Source organism: Malaya genurostris, chromosome 3 (assembly GCF_030247185.1).
Source record: "Malaya genurostris strain Urasoe2022 chromosome 3, Malgen_1.1, whole genome shotgun sequence".
Lineage (NCBI taxonomy): Eukaryota > Metazoa > Arthropoda > Insecta > Diptera > Culicidae > Malaya > Malaya genurostris.
This window is the reverse complement of record NC_080572.1, coordinates 4,855,420-4,874,868: the sequence shown is the minus strand read 5'-3', so window position 1 is coordinate 4,874,868 and position 19,449 is coordinate 4,855,420.

The window sequence follows — 19,449 nt, the reverse complement described above, 5'->3', positions numbered from 1 at the left end:
ACTGGTGTGGTGCACTTCCACCCGTTTTGCAATTTTGTTGTACGTGACACCACTTTCTGAGCACCAAGTGAGCAGAATTTTCTTTCGCGTTTCCGAATCAATTCGACTCATCATTGAAACGATAAACCGTACCGAAACCAATCGATTGCGCAGCTGTTATTGACATGTAAACAAACATGTCACCGCAAAACACACTGCAAAAAATTAAGCCATTTCAGAGTAATAACTGTTTGAATGTTGCCAACTACTTATCGATACACAATTGAACCGAAAGGTATGCTATAAGAGATTTTTACAAGATTTGAAATATTCGGCCCTGCGGGCATCTCTTCAAAACCCGATTTCACCAAACATTTCACTCGACATATTCTTAAAGGAACCGTATCGTTGAATTCCATCAATGCTTAACAAGGTTAGGTGTGAAGCTTTCGCTGCTGAACATGTAGAAAATTACCAGGGTGCACGACGCAAACCTTCCAATCGATCGCAAGGTAATAAAACTTTCCGGTTACTCGTGTCATTAAACGATTACATCCAACGGAACGGTATCCGGGAACCAGGATAGCCGGAATCGGTTTGTTTAGTTGCCTACTGATAATGACTATCGATTTGTGTAGTTTTGAGATCAGTTCAGAATTTTTTTACGTCTTTTGTTTCGCCGGTTTAAGTGACGGTGTACAATATTGAACACACTTTACCCTATAACTCCGGAACCGGAAGTCGGATCCGGATGAAATTCAGGAATTCCGTATGTGACCGTGATACCCATTTAAATCTAAGTTTGTCAAAATCAGATCAGCCATCTCCGAGAAAACCTAGTAAGATTATTTGACACACACACACAAACACATACACACAAGCACTCTCTCTCTCACACACACACTCACACACACACACACACACACACACACACACACACACACACACACACACACACACACACACACACACACACACACACACACACACCACCGTGGGCTAGTTGAGTAGGCGCGTCGTAAACCGGTTTCGGAACGTCAGTTTCGAGAGAACTTCCAGCGTCGGGGAACTCTCTGTCGCGGTAGGCTAGGTCCTTCGGCGGGGACTAGTCGAGTAGCCACCACAACACCGACTTGTGTCGTCGGGGCACCAGCCAACCAGAAGCTATGCTCCAACTGGAATCGCTGGACCGACCTCGGCACTCTCTCGTGTGTCCCGAGTGGTGCAACAGGGGACTCGGTGTCGGGAGAGCCTCTTTCGCCGGGGAACTCTCCGTCGGTGTAGTCTAGATCTTTCATCGGAGATTAGACGAGTAGATCGTGGCGTAGCACCGTTAAGATAGTCGGGGCACCAGTGAACCGGAAGCCATCCTTCAACCGGCATCATTGGATCGACCCAGGCATCCTTACGGTCGGGCCGTAGACGGGTATCGAAAACGTCGGTTTCGGGAGAACTTCCATCGTCGGGGAACTCTCTGTCGGTGTAGGCTAGAACTATCACCGGGGACTAGTCGAGCAGACGCCACAACACCGATTCGAGTCGTCGGGGCATCAGCGAACCGGACGCCATGCTCCAACCGGAATCGCAGAACAGACCTCGGCACTCCTTCGGGTGTCCCGCGTGGCGTACAAGGGGAAACTCTCAGTCGGTGTAGGCTAGATCCATCGTCGGGGATCAGTTGAGTAGTGCGGCGCGACGCAGCGGCATTGGGTTGTCGAGGCGCCAAAGGTGGATCGAGAGGGATAAAGATAGAAACTCAGGAGCTCATTTTCTCCCTAACGAAGAAGTGCATGAGCACAGCCGAGATGTATGTAGAGAGCAGGAGCTCATTTTCTCCCAAACGAAGAAGTGCATGAGCACAGCCTCCCCCGAAGTATTGAGCTTAGCTTAGTTCCGGGGGGATCAAGGCAAGATGTCCAAGGTGTTTTAGTGGGTAAGGTTCAGCCAGTCCCACTCGCTGGTTCACAATAGCGGTAGCTTGACAACTACTGAGCGCGTGAACTGGGAAAGTACATAAGTAGGTATTTCACCTTGTAAAAAAAAAAAAAAAAAAAAAAAAAAAAAAAAAAAAAAAAAAAAAACACACACACACACACACACACACACACACACACACACACACACACACACACACACACACACACACACACACACACACACACACACACACACACACACACACACACACACACACACACACATTGCTCAGCTGTTCTCACTTTCTATGCATAGATTTCACCAGTTTTTCAGCTTGATCCACCAATGTGATTCGTTTTATCCAGCGCATCATCAAATACCCGGTGGAAGCCAATGCTTCAGCTACTAAAATCGAAATGCCAACTTAGGCTAGGCTCCAATAGTCATCTCATTAGTAGAGTCGCCATAATAAATAAAATAGGTTACAATATCTTTGCTTCGTCTTGACGAAGCAATGTCGCAGAAAAATTGTTCAATACTGCTGTTATAGAGACATGGAAACTTGAAGCTAATGCACCGATTTTCATGCACGATTTAAAGCAGTTTCCGCAAAGAATTAAGAAAAGAAATTAAGCGGTATCTGTCCATCGACTACGCAAAAAAAACACCGAGCCTATGATCAAGTATAATGACAAGATGACTTGTAAGAAGACAGCGTCGTGTTATTTTATAATGTATTAAATTAAATATCTTTTTGTGACACAGACTGCATAATTGATATAAAACGATTTCTTAACGAATCGAACGCATTTTTTCCGCTGTACCGATTCACCGATTTATTGAGAAAAGTGATCAGATCTCGGAATACCCTCTATGGGTAATTTTATATTATGTTTTCTTTAAAGACAATATAATATCATATATTGTAGAATTCACTCACGGAAGAATAACATAATAATAGAAAAATGTTCATTCTATCAGAGGTTACATTTCGCTCTTAAGTTCACACCTAATTCATTTTCGAAATGCTATATTCAAGTACCGAATTGCAACCAATCAATTTTTAACGTGTGTATGTTGATAAAGATCGGCAAAGATGTACAACTAAACTATAAATAAAGTTCCACATTGTTCCTATGTAAATCGTTTCAAATATTCTGCAGAGTTATTGAAGTTGAATCACTGATAATATTGATTCTGTAAAAATTTTCAACAAAATAATATTTGAAAACATTCCTTACATTTTTGGAAAATTTACGACAGCAATAAAAGTTTAAGATGATTATTACATTCGATTGGACTTCCAAAATTCTCGGTAATTTTCATTCAAATCGCAAAAACTGTCTATCTACTTTCACTTATTTAAATCAAACTACCAGCACTGCCAACTTCTCGTTGTATGATCGTCCAGTTTGAAGACGAAACAAACCGCACAACGAAAGAAAAATAAAACACTCAGACGCACTGATGATGTTTACATACATCATCGAGCATTTTCTGAACGCCTGGGCTGTCTACCACCCTAGTCATCATCGTTGTTGAGATTGAGAAGAGAAAAAGGCCCACATCAATAATTCTGAACTAGCCGTAGCCAACGAGCGCATACATTTCCAAACACACGCCTATTGCGTCAGGGGGTTTCATCAGGCTACAGCCGGTGCCACCACTCCCACCCCTACGAGACACAGACCGAGTCAGGCTAATTCCACTGCCAATGCGCGGGGTGGTAAGGAGTAAAAGTTTAACCTTTCTCACTTAATTTTTCTTCCCGACCGTACGCTGGCCGAGCTGCAGCAACACGAGTGCCCGACAAAATAGCACTGGTAAAGCTGAAGTGGTTCGCGGTTCATTACAGAAGGATGAGGAGGAGGAGTTGAGAGCAATGGTCTAGAAATAGCCCGTCTCCGGTGTTTTGCGTTTTGGCGGAGGCATTGCTTGGATGGTTATTATGTGCGGTTTTTCGGTTCGGTCGTGCTCCTCATCACTTTTATGGCTCGTTGAGCAGTGTGCTTTGGCCGGTTGGCCGTGACCAATGCCACCTAACTAGTATTGTATTAGCAAACCGGTCAATGAACGCCACCGGTTCTTAGTTCAAAGCAACCTATTATCTAATACATATTGTGAAAGAAGTTCGTTACCGTTCCGTTTAGCCAATATGATTCATCCACTTCCTGTTTTCAATCAACAGAATAAGAAGAATTCACCCAGATGCTTCCTTGGTGGTCGCTGCCTCCCGGTTATTCAACCATCATCTCAGTAACTAACCATGGCACTGATTGACAGATTTTGATTTAGAACTCTAAACAATCGCACTCGTTTACCCAGCGCGGTCCAGCGTGTGCGTCTGTGTGTCCAGGGACTACAACCAACGCTCTAAAAAGTTCAACCGGAAAATATATTATCTCGAGCAAAACAAGCCGAAGAGATAGAACATGGCATTACCATATCTCCCGTTCTTTCGTACCGGCTGGCTCAGTGTCGACGGGTGCTGTTTAGCGCTGGCGCTGCTCTCAGAATGACCCGGTCTCTAGCCTGGTGGTTTACATATATTGTCTAACAAACTACACCCGAACTGGGATTGGCTCCTGCTGGTGGGCCGGTGCTGTGCGTACTCATATCATTGCAGCGCATATGTCCAGTCCGGGTTTCCATTACCTTCAACTCTGTGGTGAAATTCTCGAGCAGTCGTAAGTGCAGACGAAGTCAATTTTCAATCGACGGGTTAAACTAGTTCCTGTCGCTTGTAAGGAAAAATTTTCAACTGTTTATTTTATGAACCTGAATATTTCTAATCACTCAACCATTAAATAAGTCTTCATAATTGCCAAATTTAATGAGATCCTAATCTGAATTTTAGACCTCTCGTATTACAAGGTTCCAAACTGGAGCACCCAGGTGAACGAAACAGGAGAAAGTCTTCAGGAGTACACAGTAAAATTAGAAATCGCTATTAGACATAGTAACATTAGAATTTACCAATATCTAAGAATTTAATTACAGTAATATGAGGAAAAAAACGCGATTTTGCCCTCGTCATATCGTTCAATTTAATTTGCATTCAGCAAATTCAGAGTCTTCATCGTTCATGTATGATGTCGTACTAAATCACTGTTATCAGTTTGCAACCGCATCTCATCTAAACTACATTTGATACAACAAAAACTAGGAGAGTAAAGTGAAGTGAACACCTTCGAAATGACATAATCCAATACACAAAAGCCTCGACGACCTAATCAAATTGTTCATTGATTTCTAGCGCAGTAAAATTAAACTATAGCAAATCAAACAGATATCTTATTAAAAGAAGAAAAAACTTTTCGATGTACAGCCTGTTCAGTAAGGAAACTATGCGCTTAAACTGTGAAAAAGTAATTTTGAATCAAAGACGACCACTAGTTATTGGCAATTAATAGGGAATCCAGTATTTTCGATCTCAATGACCTTAGTAACAATGTGACCACCGAACACAAAGCAATCACTGCAACCATTATAAAAAATACTAATGCATCAACATTCTGAACGGTACTAAACATACAGAAAATCAGTGAAACAATATTACATTACACCGAAAACAACATGCAACGATGGCGGAACAATGGACGAAGAAATGATTTGTATACCAAATCTTCGCTTCCTCCCCTAGCAACCAAATCTTCGCTTCTTTCTCTAGAAAAAGATCTTCGCTTCTTGTCCTAGAAAAAGAATCAGCGAGATTTTGTTAAATTAATGATTGAATGAAAATGTGGGTGGATAATTTGATGATGTGAATTCGAACAGAACTATTTTGCTTCTCTCACGGCGAACTTGATATCGATACTGAAAGCAAATCTTCTATTGCAGAATATTGATGAAATATTGCAATTGCAGAATATTGAAGCAAATCTTCTACTGCATTTATTTTAATTCCAGTCCGATAAATCCTGACGATTTAGTCACTTAAAAAAAGTCATCGTTGTATTATTTTAGGATACCAACGCATGCAACCTACATATTCGAATTCAATTTTTTGCTTTTCTCTATAAAGAGGTACTGGAAAAAGCTCTATAAAGAACTGCTGGAAAAAGCGACTTTCGAGCGGAGCCTCGGAGACCTATCGCGGTGCATATCATTCGATTCAGTTCGACGAGATTCGAAAAATGTATGCGTGTGTGAATCTTTCAAAGATTTTTCTACCGCTCAATTTTTTCGGAGATAGCGAAACCGATTTCAATAAGCTTAGGCTCATTTGAAAGCTTTTATTTAACCAATTGAAATACTACTTTGTTAATAAAATCGTTTGGAGTACAACGAGCTGTTTTGCATAGAAATTTTACTGAGCAACAAGTTTCACTAATTTCGTTCAGCAAGAACACAATATGGAATAGATGAGCATATGGTTACTGAACTGTGAATTACATTGTCACGATTTTGTAAATTTTTATTACTGCAATGCGCTTGATTGTCGTTCGAGACTAATAAGATGCTAAATTCTAACCCTTGACTCAACTGACAAAACCAGTTTGTTTTTTTTCTGTGATGAACAATACTACAATTGTCCTACAGAACTATAGACAGTAAAAACAAAACTAACACTTCACTTTTCCGCATACCGCTTGAGTCATTTGCTGCAATGTCTGAATAAATTCTTGACTGCTATAAATAATATGCATCCACTTATGAACTTTTGAAGAGACAAAGTTCTCCGGGACAGTAAGTAATGGTTTAAGTTACGTAATCGATTCACCGCTCATTTTTCGTCGGCAAAATTTTCAAAAACGCTTTTGGAGTCTAAAAACATACTTGACTGCCAAAGAAACCAAAACAAAATGAAGCTGAAGAAACACAAGATGAAGCTGAAATAATACGATGGCAGAAGTTTCGTATAGATCAATTAATTTAAAATTCTCCATGGCTCGAAACTTTTCCTAGTTTCCCCTACCCAAAGACTTTGATTTTTTTTATAAATAGTAATGAACTAGATATGGCAATGTTCTTGCATTTTATTATTCATATTGTGGTTACATTATGATATTCCATACCCATTTGCTTAGGTACGGGAATTTAATCATTTGAGCATCAATACTGCTGAAGAAATTAAGTTTTTCAGTTTAAATAATCCTTATTTTCATTTTGTTTTTGTTGTATATATCTAGGTAATATAGATTTGATTATCTAGTGATTTTATGAAATGATTTCAGTGAAATTGTATTCCATTAGTAGGAGCCTTTAGCTTTTTATTAAATGAATCGTGGTTACTATAAAAACGATTATTGATATTAATTTGAGACTAACTCAACAGATACTTAGTTATTAAATATTATAATATGTAAAATAGTTAAGGATAGAATAATTGGTTAATTACCTTAACTAATATAAAGTTCTTGTTAAAATTTTGATTAGATCTCGTGTGTAGGACAAACCAGTACTAATAAACTGAAATGAGCAGGGACTGTACAATAGAACATCGAACATTGTATTATTTTTATTTTTGCACTCTTCATGAATATTACAAAAAATCAACAAACATTCAGTAAATAAATCTTCCAACTTTCATTCGGCCTTCTTATTCTTACTCCATCAATTGTACGAATTACAGATTATCATTCTGAACATAATCAACTTGCAATAGCCGAAAAGATTTTTTTGCTGAAAGGACACTTTAGAACTATTTCTGCTCTCTTCACCGGTTCAATGGCACTTCCTTAATTGAAAGAGTATTTCTATTTAAATGCAAGTTTCATGCGACACTGAAATATGTTAGGGAAATTTTGTTTCTGTTCGTTAACACAGATCATTTGGAAATACCGTTTGCATTAAAAAAGTGGAAATCTGCCCCCAAAGGGAATTCATATTGTTATACCACATTCGAAAGGTCATAGACTGGAAACAATTTTCTCAATATTTCAACCCTTTAACTGCCATATTGACGGAGCTAGGGTGGTTCTATAGATTTTAATTTTATTTAATTTTTGAAGAAACCGCTTCTCCGAAAATTTGAAAAAAAAATCATTAAAAATTATTAAAGGCGTTATTAGGAAGGTTTACAATTATATTGAAAATTTTTGAAGATGCATTTTTTGCTTAACAAATACTTAACAATTTTGAAACATATTTTTTCCCTCTTCCAATTTTTGAACTACTCTGAACTTTTTAGTGATAAATAAAAAAATTTTGGACGTGTTAAAGTGGTATGTGTTCATATTTTAAAAAATGTGGACGACCACAATAAAAGATTTTTTCTAAAATAAAAATAACAATCGACCATGCGTCCCCATCAAGTTCTGTTAGTAGGAAACGCATGGTGTTTTGTTCTAGTAGTTTATGCAACTCAAGAGCAGGGCTTAGAAATCAAAGTAACGAAAAGGAGGAAATGAGTTTAAACGATCATACTCCGGGTACAATCTAGAAAGCTACAAAGCAAGAACTTACTGTTATGTGATTCATATATGAATGGTAGTAATATATGAACGTCGTGAGTATCACACATATGAAATTCGATTACGGCAGTCAAGAACTAGAGCGGGTGTCAGTTTTTTACGTGTTGCTGATGGATGTAATGAAAGAATAATGAAAGAAATTAAAAACTTCATTACAGTGTCGAAAGTTATCATAAACTGGTTAAATAGCAGTTTTGAAAGTAGTAGTTCTGCTTGCTATCATATTGCTGAAGCAGTCACATTGGGCTCCTCCCGAAACAAAATCCTGGGTACGGGCCTGTGCTGAGGTGTATATCATACAATCCAGAGATCTCATTACCATGGAGATGCTTTATATGTTAAACTTTCGTGACCATATTTTATCGTTTTTTTTTTGTTTTTTTGACAGTGTTTTTCGTTGACAATGATGGGAAGTCGAAAAAACTGAGTTTAAGGCAGTTTCAATGTCTTAAAGAACATTAAATCAACTCAGTTTAATTTATTTGTAACCATTGAAAAGACCGATCAATCTTGTCAACACGCAAAATTAATCAGTACCAGCAACAGAAGCCCAACAAGAGAAACCTTTAAAGTCGACCGGAAGATGAGCTTTAACCGACACACAGTGGTCCAAAACTGGAAAAAGACGGTCAAAAGTCTGTACTGACTTTCACTGATTTTTAAGAGCTAACGTGTCTTCAAAAAAGTTTTACAAGATTATATTACGCTTCTTTTGAAAGTAGCACCTTAATTTTTGTTAAGAGGGCTACCCCCTTAACAAAAATTAAGGTGCTACTTTCAAAAGAAGCGTAATATAATCTTGTAAAACTTTTTGACCAATTTCGAAAAAAAAATTTTTTTTTCAACAGAAAAATATCTTTTATATCTCATTTTGAAGAAAAAAACATTTGAAGTATTCATGAAGATATAAATAATGTAAAAAAATTTTTTTGAGAAATATTCACTTTTTTTTAAAACAGTTTATTTGGTTTTATCTACGTAGATTCTACCTCTATTACCTAAGTATCTACTACAAAGTGCGCATAAATACGCATAAACAAGCTCATGCTTGCACGCACAGCTTAAACAAATTGTTGTGATTATTATTTTGTTTACTTTTTGACAATTAACAATATTAGAAAAAATCTAAGTTGAACTGGATGCAATTTTTTAGACCTTTTCAAAGTTAGTTTTAAATATTGAAAATCCAAAATATTATCAAAAGTTCAATACATATTAATAAAATGGAAAAATGTTTGCCAAACAAAATATGAAAAAGTATTGTAAAAGTACAAACCTTTACGAAGAGGTTTCATTTTTAAACTTGTAAATAAATTGAGTTATCGCGAAGCAACACGTTTTTTAAGACGATATGGTGATCATGCGACGCTCACTTAGAGATGTGCGAAGCAGCTCATACCGGTGAACAGCTCCGAACCGATCAGCTCACTAAAGGAAATTGATTTAATGTATTAGCTCATCAACTCATTAAGATTGAACTGAAGGTTTGTTTCGAGCGCCGTTTTTCTTACTCCGTTTTTTTTTCATATGCATGATCGAAATCATTGATGCACAAAGAACAATGCTATGCGAACTAACTTGTCTGCGAGTTATTATTATGTTATATTTGAGAATATCTGCATATCTTATTGACAATGGCTCATTCAATCTGTTAAAGAAGGATAGATACACATTTGGAAGAATTAACAAAAGCTCATGTACACACTTAAATTTTTTAGCTGAGTCTCGGCAAAAAAATGCCGAGATTCGCACAGCCGAGTCATCAGCAATCATCTCGGCAAAAATAAAATTACTGAGCGTCTCGGCATCCTAAAATTTGACAAACGTCAAATATTGCCGAAATCGTCAGCATAAGATTTACTGTTTGCTCAGTGAAATGTTCACTGAATATTCGGCAATCCAATAAAACGAAAAAATGAAAAAAAATTAATTACCGATTCATCAGTAATTCAAAATCTAGTCAATTAATTTTGTTTGTATTTCCTCAACATTATAAACACGCCATTCAGGATAAAAAAATCATTTTATTAACACTTAAAGGAGGCTTACAAATTTGTTGCCAGTAGTGCTTAAAGCCTACCTGAAAACATGTAGCATAAATAAAAAGCGGCGTTTCCAGATGCGGCCACCTTGAGTCGAGCTGGAAATATGAGAATAAAAATATATATTGATTTTGGCTTACAAAAATGTTCAATATTTAATAATGCATATACGGTATTGTTAAAAAAAATAAACTTACTTTGATCTATTGAATTATTCCATGCATTGGGTTATTTTTTCGCATATCCCCCAAAGTTTTGTCTCGAGGAAGCTTTGAGCCCCGTGTTGGGTGTTTTTTCCTTATAATCGCGAGTGCTCTGATAAAGTCGCTTTTTATAAAGCGAAACATGTCACTATATTTATTCAATATTTTTACTTGCAAGTGGTTCCACACTTCTTCGAAGATTATCCATTTTTTCACTCGAGAATTTCATTAGAAAATAATCGCACAATGCGAAGCGAAAATGTAACGCGGCAATAAATGACAGCTGTCGTGCTGAATCTCGGCAACAGCTAGCGCATATTCCGAAATCTCGGCAAACGTCTCTGCTGATGTCGGCATATCTGTTGTTTACTGATAAATTCAGCAAGTAATTATGCCAAATTTCGGTAAAGTTAAGCATTTTACCGAAATATCAGTGAATGCATTTAACGAAGTTCAGAAACATGCGTATTGATTACTGAGGAATCAGCAAATTTACGTGTTGCTGATCAGTTTCGGCATTTTATTATGCCGAGCTCAAGAAATGGTTTTAAGTGTGTACACATTTCTTCTCATTTATAACTCGCTCTTCATGAGCCGAAGATCCGCTTTATAACTCGCTCTTCATGAGGTTGAAAATCTGAAACCCTGCTTACCAGTGCGGTGAACTGGTGAGCTGCGGTTCTTTTAAAAAGAACTGTGAGCTATCAGCTCACTTCAAAAATTCGATTCACCGGAAAAGCTCAGGAGCGAATTGCACATCTCTACGCTCACTGCAAAAGTGAGTTACAGAAATAGCAGATGCGTGACGCCCTCCGTTTCTTAACCATTCATGGTTTCAGCATGGCCATAGTGAAAATGAGTCTCACGAATAGTACTCAGGATATTCTCATTAGAAAATAAATTGGATTAGGAATATATTTTCCTATAAGTATTGTAAATGTTTGCTGCATAAAGTTGCATATTTCGCTTCAGTACAAGGTTTCCTAGGTAAAATAGGTAAAATGATGTATAACTTTTCCAGGAAAGAATAAACCTATGCATTACCTTCTACAAAATTATGTGATTTTATATTTTCTACAATTATTCCAAACAAAGTTTGTATAAAAAATAGCTTGAAACTAGTTATGATTAGAAAACTAGTTTTAAGGGGGTTACCATAATTCAATAATTAAAACTAACTTTGAAAAGGCCTAAAAAATAGTTCCATCTTTTCCTATAAATTTTGTAAAAATCAGCTGCATAAAGTTGCATATTTCGCTTCGGTGTAAGGTTTTATCATAGGTATAAAAAGGTAAAATGATGTATAACTTTGCCAGGAAACAACAAATCTATGCACTACCTTCAACAAAATGTGGGATTTTTTTTCTTCAATTATTTAAAAACAAAGTATGCATAAAAAATAACTCGAAACAAGTTATGAATAAGAAACTGATTTTTAGGGGGGTTGCCATGAAAACGCTTTGTATATCCGAAATGGTGCGATATATTTGACAAAGTAAATTATTTTCAATAGTTCTAAAGCTTTGTAGAAGAAAAAAATTTTCTATCTCTTCAGAAAAAAAAGTTATGGTTATATTTTTTGTCAAAGTAGGCCATGAACAATTAGGGATAGAATCAAAGATATATATTTGTAAAAAAATTCGTAAAAGCAACTATATGCATTAAAAGAACGGTTTGGCAGCTACTGATTTATGTCCACGTTTTTATTGATCCGAACCACTGTGCGACCGTACAAAGTATCATGCACGCGTTCAGCGCTGCTAAGTCGAGTTGCTTTCTGGAATGTCTTCACACATACACCAATGTATCTTAGTTGGTAAAACATCTCCACGGTATGCTACAGGCTTAAAAGTATATTCTGGACGATACTTTTTCATTCGATAAGTAATTCAAGTAACAGACTAACGAATAAAATTGAAAGTAACAGACTAACGAATCAAATTAAGCAAATGATATTCGTGGATTGAATCGATAATGTATTCAATAAAGCAATTTCAGACATGTATAACAAATTATCAGACTTTACGTACTTCGATTTGGATGAAATTTTGCGCAGGTCTTCCGTTTGGCAAACCATTTACTTTCATCGAATGGAGAGAGTTACAACGATTTGAATATAGAACATGCAAAAATAAATACCATCTGTCTAAACATTAGTCTTTAATTGGATTGGTCATCCATTCCGCGAAAAACAAATGGTTCATCATACTGAAAAGGAGTGCAAAGTTTCATCCAAATCAGAGCAAGTCAATTTTGGTTTAAGCCCTGGGTTAGCTCACCAACCACCATTTGTAAATCAAATAATGTGAGACTGTATAAACAAATAATATGTAATACCTATGTTTGTAGTAAAAATGTGTGTTAATTCACACCTAAACCTATAAACGCATTAAAAAAATGTGAAATGCGGTAAACTTTAGTTTTTCTCATACATGTTTCCTCTATCATCATCGTTTATGAGATATCATTCTTTCATATTCTTTATAATAGTAATGTCTGGCGCACATCCTGCTTGTCCCAGTCAATTGCTTTTCGAGTTCTAACGTATCTGTCAAGTGGTTCAATTTCAGCTTTGAACCGACATTGGAGTAAACAACAAACTAACAAGAAATCATTTCAACATCATAGAACAGTGCCTTTTCGATCGAACGAAATCGAATCTGGGTTGAAATTCGTTCGACAAAAAATCATTCACACGTTTAGCACAGTTCATGGGAGTGAGAAGATCTATTAGATACAATTAGTCTCACCTGGAGGGCTCGCACTGGTACATAATTAGTGTAACCGAGCGAGTCGAAAAGCGTAGTTAGTGTTGCTGATATCTTGCCTGGAGCTGTAACTTCATCACAGCTCACAAGATCGGCTAAGATGCTTCTTTGTACAACTACGGTAATCAATCGTCATCATCATCATCATGGTCATCAGAAACATCATCGATTCCATCTATCAGCTCCTTTCAAAGCCGTGGATGGATTCCCAAGTTTCGCCACAGTCATTCCCGAAGGCACAGTCGTTGGACTACGTGGTTCTCTGGAACAACGTGGAATAATTCTTCGTCATCTTTGCGCCTCGTTCTCCAGTGAGTCTGTGAACTCGATGCATAAATAATCGCTTACAAATGGTTCACTTCACTTTATTGATACATTATGGGTGCGCGTACACATTTTCCATCCGTTTCACCTCTTCACCTGTTCACTGCCACAAGTTGTCGGCGTGAACCCGGCTCGGGTCGAAAGGCGAGTTGGTAAGTCACACTGGATTCGCTGTCTCATTCCGACAAGAGGTCTCTCCAAGTATACACTTCACATTGGGGCGGGGATATAAGCCCAAGTGCAATTGCTCCGTTCCTGTTCCGCGGAAGGCCGATATTGTAAGAATTTGAAATAAAAACTAAAAAATAATTTCTGATTGTTCACAGGAAAATTATTTTTTCGAAATTTTGTCCATGTAATAAACAAAATAAACCATTGAGCTAAATTACACAAATGCAAATGGTAACTCATTCAACAATTCGATTAAAGTAGCACCGTGCCGTTGTGAGCAATCTAGTGCTCACAATTTTACATACATTACACTTTAAACCGCGCGACCGGCTAGACGGTTTATGTTTATGCGTTCAATTTTGTCTCGAAAAGAGCTGTTTCCAACCCCCAGATCCACTTGAACCAAGCATCCTCCGCGCAACCGTTCCCTTTCAATAATAATCATCCAGTAGTCGTAATCGCATATGTGTGTACACAAATGCGTCTTGCATAGAGCAAGTAAGGTACTTTTCTTGCGTCGGGTTTGTGTGTTGTTTTTCTTTTTTTTTCGTTGTATTTTCCAGATCTTGTACTGCCTGTTTTGGACCGAACGGGCGGAGTGTCGCAGGCACTTCACGCTATCGACCAAGTCAATGTTGATGATGGCTGGAGTGCAACCTGAAGGAAAATTGCGTCTCTCGCTACTCGCGACACAAAACGTTTTAAGATGATTGTGGTTCTTGCGCGTTTGGGTTTTATATGTACTGTTTTGTTTCGGATATTTTTTTTTCTTGCTGCAAATATTGCTACTCAAGCATTTCTACACAGTTAGCCTACGGATCAATCAAGTACCTACCGTGTCACCTCCAGGTAAAGAAAAACACAGAAAGACAATTCGAACATGGCACACACGGTTTCTGCTGAAACGGTTAAGGTAAATTCTGTCAATTAATCGATCTGTTTGAGATGTTTCAAATAGTGAACAGAACTGCATTGACCCGATGAGGCAGCCCGTGATGTGCTTCGCCGTGATTGGTTGAGGTTATACAACAAAACCTTACGAGTGACATTTGAGATTCCTGCATTCCGCGAACTTTGGAATGTTAAGAACAACTAACATACGCAGGAATAATAGTTTGAAAGTGACGATGGAACAAAACCAAAGAAAGCATTTAATACGTTATGCTATTATTACTCGACAAACTCCTGCTTGACATTTTCTCCCGAGGCCATATATGCTTCTGCAACACGTGACCTAATTCAAGTTGCACGCATACACCAAGCCCATATTAACCTAATTAAAAATCATGCTATCATAACCGGTAATGAAAATATTTCGCCAAATATGTAGTTTAGCTAAACCAGGCAATAAAAAAAATTATTGAAGAGAAGGCCAAAAAAATCAATAGCTCTGATATCTGATGGTATGAAAAAATAGATTAATAGTAACGAAGTCTAATAACTCATGTGCTCTCCAAAACAAAAGACAATTTGGAAAACAAACATCCTAGGTTATACATATTCTTTTCAGCTCTCCCATGCCTGTACCATAAGGTTATTAACATCGGTGAAACATGTTAAGCCCAGGTAGGTAATTTTGCGAGCCGGGGAAATCAACTCACTATTTCGAAGTATTCCTCAATTCAAATAGCAAAGTTATTCTAATACGACATAACAGTTTTTTTTATCGATTTTCTTTATTATTCCGTAGAAAAAAAGTTATTCTTTTTTGAGTTGTATTGAGTTTCGTTCCATTCGCTCCCATCATTGTTGTCAAAACACCAAGAGCAGAATCACCCAACAGCGATAGTTTCTTTCAGTTCACTAAAATTAGGTAAACAGCATTCAATCTGAAATTGAGTTAATAGAACCGCAGAGTAAAAATAACTTACTAGTGAGTAGATGTAACTCACCTCTCAATAAATTTTTGCAAGTTTCTTATGGAAACTACTTAGAGCTACTTTACTTAAAATTAGGCTATCGAATCATACCTTGAAATTATTAGGTGGACAGTACTCATAATTGGGTAGGTTTGCTGTTCCGTATATAATTCCATCGCTCTCGCTCTGAATATCTCTCTCTCCTACTCCAGCTCAATCTCCCAATTTATTTATTTCTCTCTTTCTGTCGTTCAATCGCTCGCCATTTCTTTATTGCTTAATTGCTTTAATCACTCATAAACTCATTCGCCATCCTTCCCTCATACTCAGTCTCTCTAACACTCTTATTTTGAAGGGCGACATCACGAGGTTACTTAATAATAAGACAGTTGCACAGAATGGTGAAAAATTACAGATTCCAGTCCTGTACCAGAAAAATACTTTTACTAAATTTTTCGTTCTGGTACTTTGAATATCTTTTCCTATTAATTTATAATATTGAACATTTTCGTCGAACATTGCTTTACGTTTGATATAGCATTGACACAAAAATTCAACTATATGCTCAATGCGATCATACAATGTTACTCAATTTTGTGCTTCCTGGAATGGCACTATGCATCTCGATTCGACCAACATTTTATGGAATTGATTATGTTTCGTATTATGGTTCTCGATTTCAACTCGCTCGTCGAACTTCGTTCAATCTCACTCGAAGAAGCATTTGATTATCGAGAAGTTTTAGCATTATGAAACCAAATCGATTGAGCTCGTAAACTACTCAACTTGAAAAGAAATGGTCGAATACTGTGGTTTCCAGCAACTATACGGAATACGGAAACCGTTTCTCGAACTTGATAACAATCTAAAATTTAAATTAGACTTAATTCAATTGAATTTGAATTTAGAAGATTAATGTCGATAAGGTACTTCAGTTTTGATTCCTTTGGTAGAAGATAAGTGAAAATTAATTAAATTCGTTGATTGAATATCGACTTGGATACAAATTCGATAATTAATGTATCAGTGACTTTCCACTGTATGTTCAATACACATTAAGGAAGAAATCGGAAATATCAAATTCGAGTGTAAGATTGTGAGATTGGTTACTATATACAAATCGAAAAAATGCTCAGCTGTTACGGCTGGTTTAGAGATTGATAAATCATGATCGAAATTGATTTTACTCGTTTGCTTATCATCCAAATAAAACTTGTATGTGTTCAAATAATTTCAAATTCCATGTGAAATTTTCAAACATATTGGGTAGTTTTCAATCATACGTTTGATGAAAATACGTGAATAATTGTTTTATACTCATTTTTATAAGGTTCTACCATAAGCAAACTTTCAAACTCAAGTACACTGAAAAGTGTTTCCAAAACTTTTCAAAACATATGGGATATCACTAATTTGTCACTGTCGGTGTTTAGTATTATTCATGTGATATGGGATATTAGGCACTTAGCTCTTTTCGTTTACAAATGGATTGAATGTGCGTCTACAAATCATATTATGATCATTATGTACCACATTGTTGGGTTGTTGATATCGCTTCAAAAATAATCGTTTCAAGAAACTCTTTTCGAGATGCATAATGTAAACCCTCGATTTAAAAATTTCGACTTTTTTGTGACAAATAGAACGTCCTATCCTCAAAATTTCGTAAATTGACATACAGTCTTTTCTACAAACCCGCAAAGCTGCCAATTCTATCCGATCGAGATTTGCTATTTTAAGTTCATTGAATGGTTTTGACGAAACGCTTCAAGTTTTCAAGTTGGCGAATTCAAGAATATAATTCTGCACCTGAAATACCGAAACCTTTGCAAAAAAAAACATCTTTCACTTGTGTTTCAGAAACAACAATAACAACTCTTCTATGGTTCAAAATAAAGCCGTATTACGTCAATGAACCGCTACCAATAATTCCAAGCAATTAACTCCACAGCTTCAAATTTCTGCTCGCCAAGCTTCCTGTCGATAAATTACAATCATCAAACCACTCACACAAAGCCCTTCCTCTCCCGTTCCATAGTTTTGCTGCTTGCCTGCTTGGAGTTTTCAACACCTACTTACGTTTATCACCTTTTTCCTGTCTGCAGATTTTTCTGCCTCGTGCTGCAACCGAACCAGCGAAAAGCGAGCTCCCGTTCAACTCTATCGACATATGTGCGCACGAGATCACCCCAACAATTCCTCTCTCTCGTCTTGGTCTTCCTCCACCGACCACAAAAGCATAATCAATGTGACTGACAAGCATGCATCACACTTGTGGGACTCGTCTAACAAACGATATGATTATTATCATCATCTGGAAATAATACTAGCAACGGAGTTAAAAAACAAACCATAGCTCGACCAGATCATCGACTGATCTCGTCGTCGTCGTACCTTTCCTTCCAATTTGATTCGGAGCCGTTTTGCCGATGCCGTTTCAAATCCCTCTAGTTAGCAGCAGCCCGTTCGGAAAGAAAACTGCGCGCTTTATCACGAGAGCCTATTTATGTTTGCAGGACCGTGTCCAGGGCAACGGGATGAAAAACATGAAGAACATATTCAGTCTTGTATATAGTTTTTAATCGACTTCTTTCGGTGGCCTTTTACAAGGAAAAAATAGCTATATTTTGCTACAAGGAAAAATTAGCCTCGTTGCACGGGCGTTTAGCAAGTACAAGACCTATATCAAAATTATCACCGACAACCTCTTCCAGCTTATCTTCATTTAGTTACTCTCAAAGAGTTTTTGAACATTACAAGGATCAAATTTTACCACGAGTTAAAAATCCAGAATTTAAAATTTGACATCAAAATAGTTAAACATGTTTTTTTACGTAAACTTTTGTTAGATCGAATAAAAGAAAATTATTCCAAGCTCTTCAAAATTTATTATAAATATAAACCGTTAAATGAAGAAACTTTCAGAAAAAATAACAATCATGACAGCTACAGTTGATAAATAATTCTAACCATTGTTCATAGTTTTGATTTTTTTAATAAATACATTGATAAAACCTGTTCCAATCCACTAAGTTGTGTAATGATGCCTCTCTCATATCTCACATATTCTCATATATGAATGTGTGGTATTCTTCAAAATAATTTACTTTGATTCTTGAAAAACAAAAAGGTTTGTATAACCTACAGAGTAAAACTGTACTCAAATCGGTTAGGTCATCTCTGAGAAAACGAAGTGAGTTCCACCAAAGCCAAAGTAAATTTATTTGGTAATCTACTGACAATGACTTAGAAATTATTTTACGTTGTTTACTTTTCCGCTTTTAGTAACGGTATAAATATTTTAACCTGTAATTCCGAAACTGGATGTCAGATCCGGATGAAACTCAGGAATTCAATCTGAGAGTTTGTGAAAATCGATCAAGTCACCACTGAGAAAAGTGGGGATGTAATTTGAAATAGGAATTTTTCCAAATTATAGAACTTTTTACGAATTATAGACCTTTGTATAGGGCAATTATAACTTTCATTGGAATGTAAGTCAGTGAGAATCAGTTCAGTCATCTCCTAGAAAAGTGAGTACCAACAAATTTTACAAACATGCATTCACACATACACACAAACAGACATTTTGTGTAGCCGACGAACTAGAGGCCTCGGTTCGCTAATCGGTTTTCACAGTGATTGCGTAACCTTTCTATACGAGAAAAGCAAAACACTGAAATTCATCAAGTTGGAAAAAATCTTCTTATTTCTACGAGTGGAGTAAAAAAGTTGAATTATTCGATTTTTTACCTCTCCGTATGGTGGAG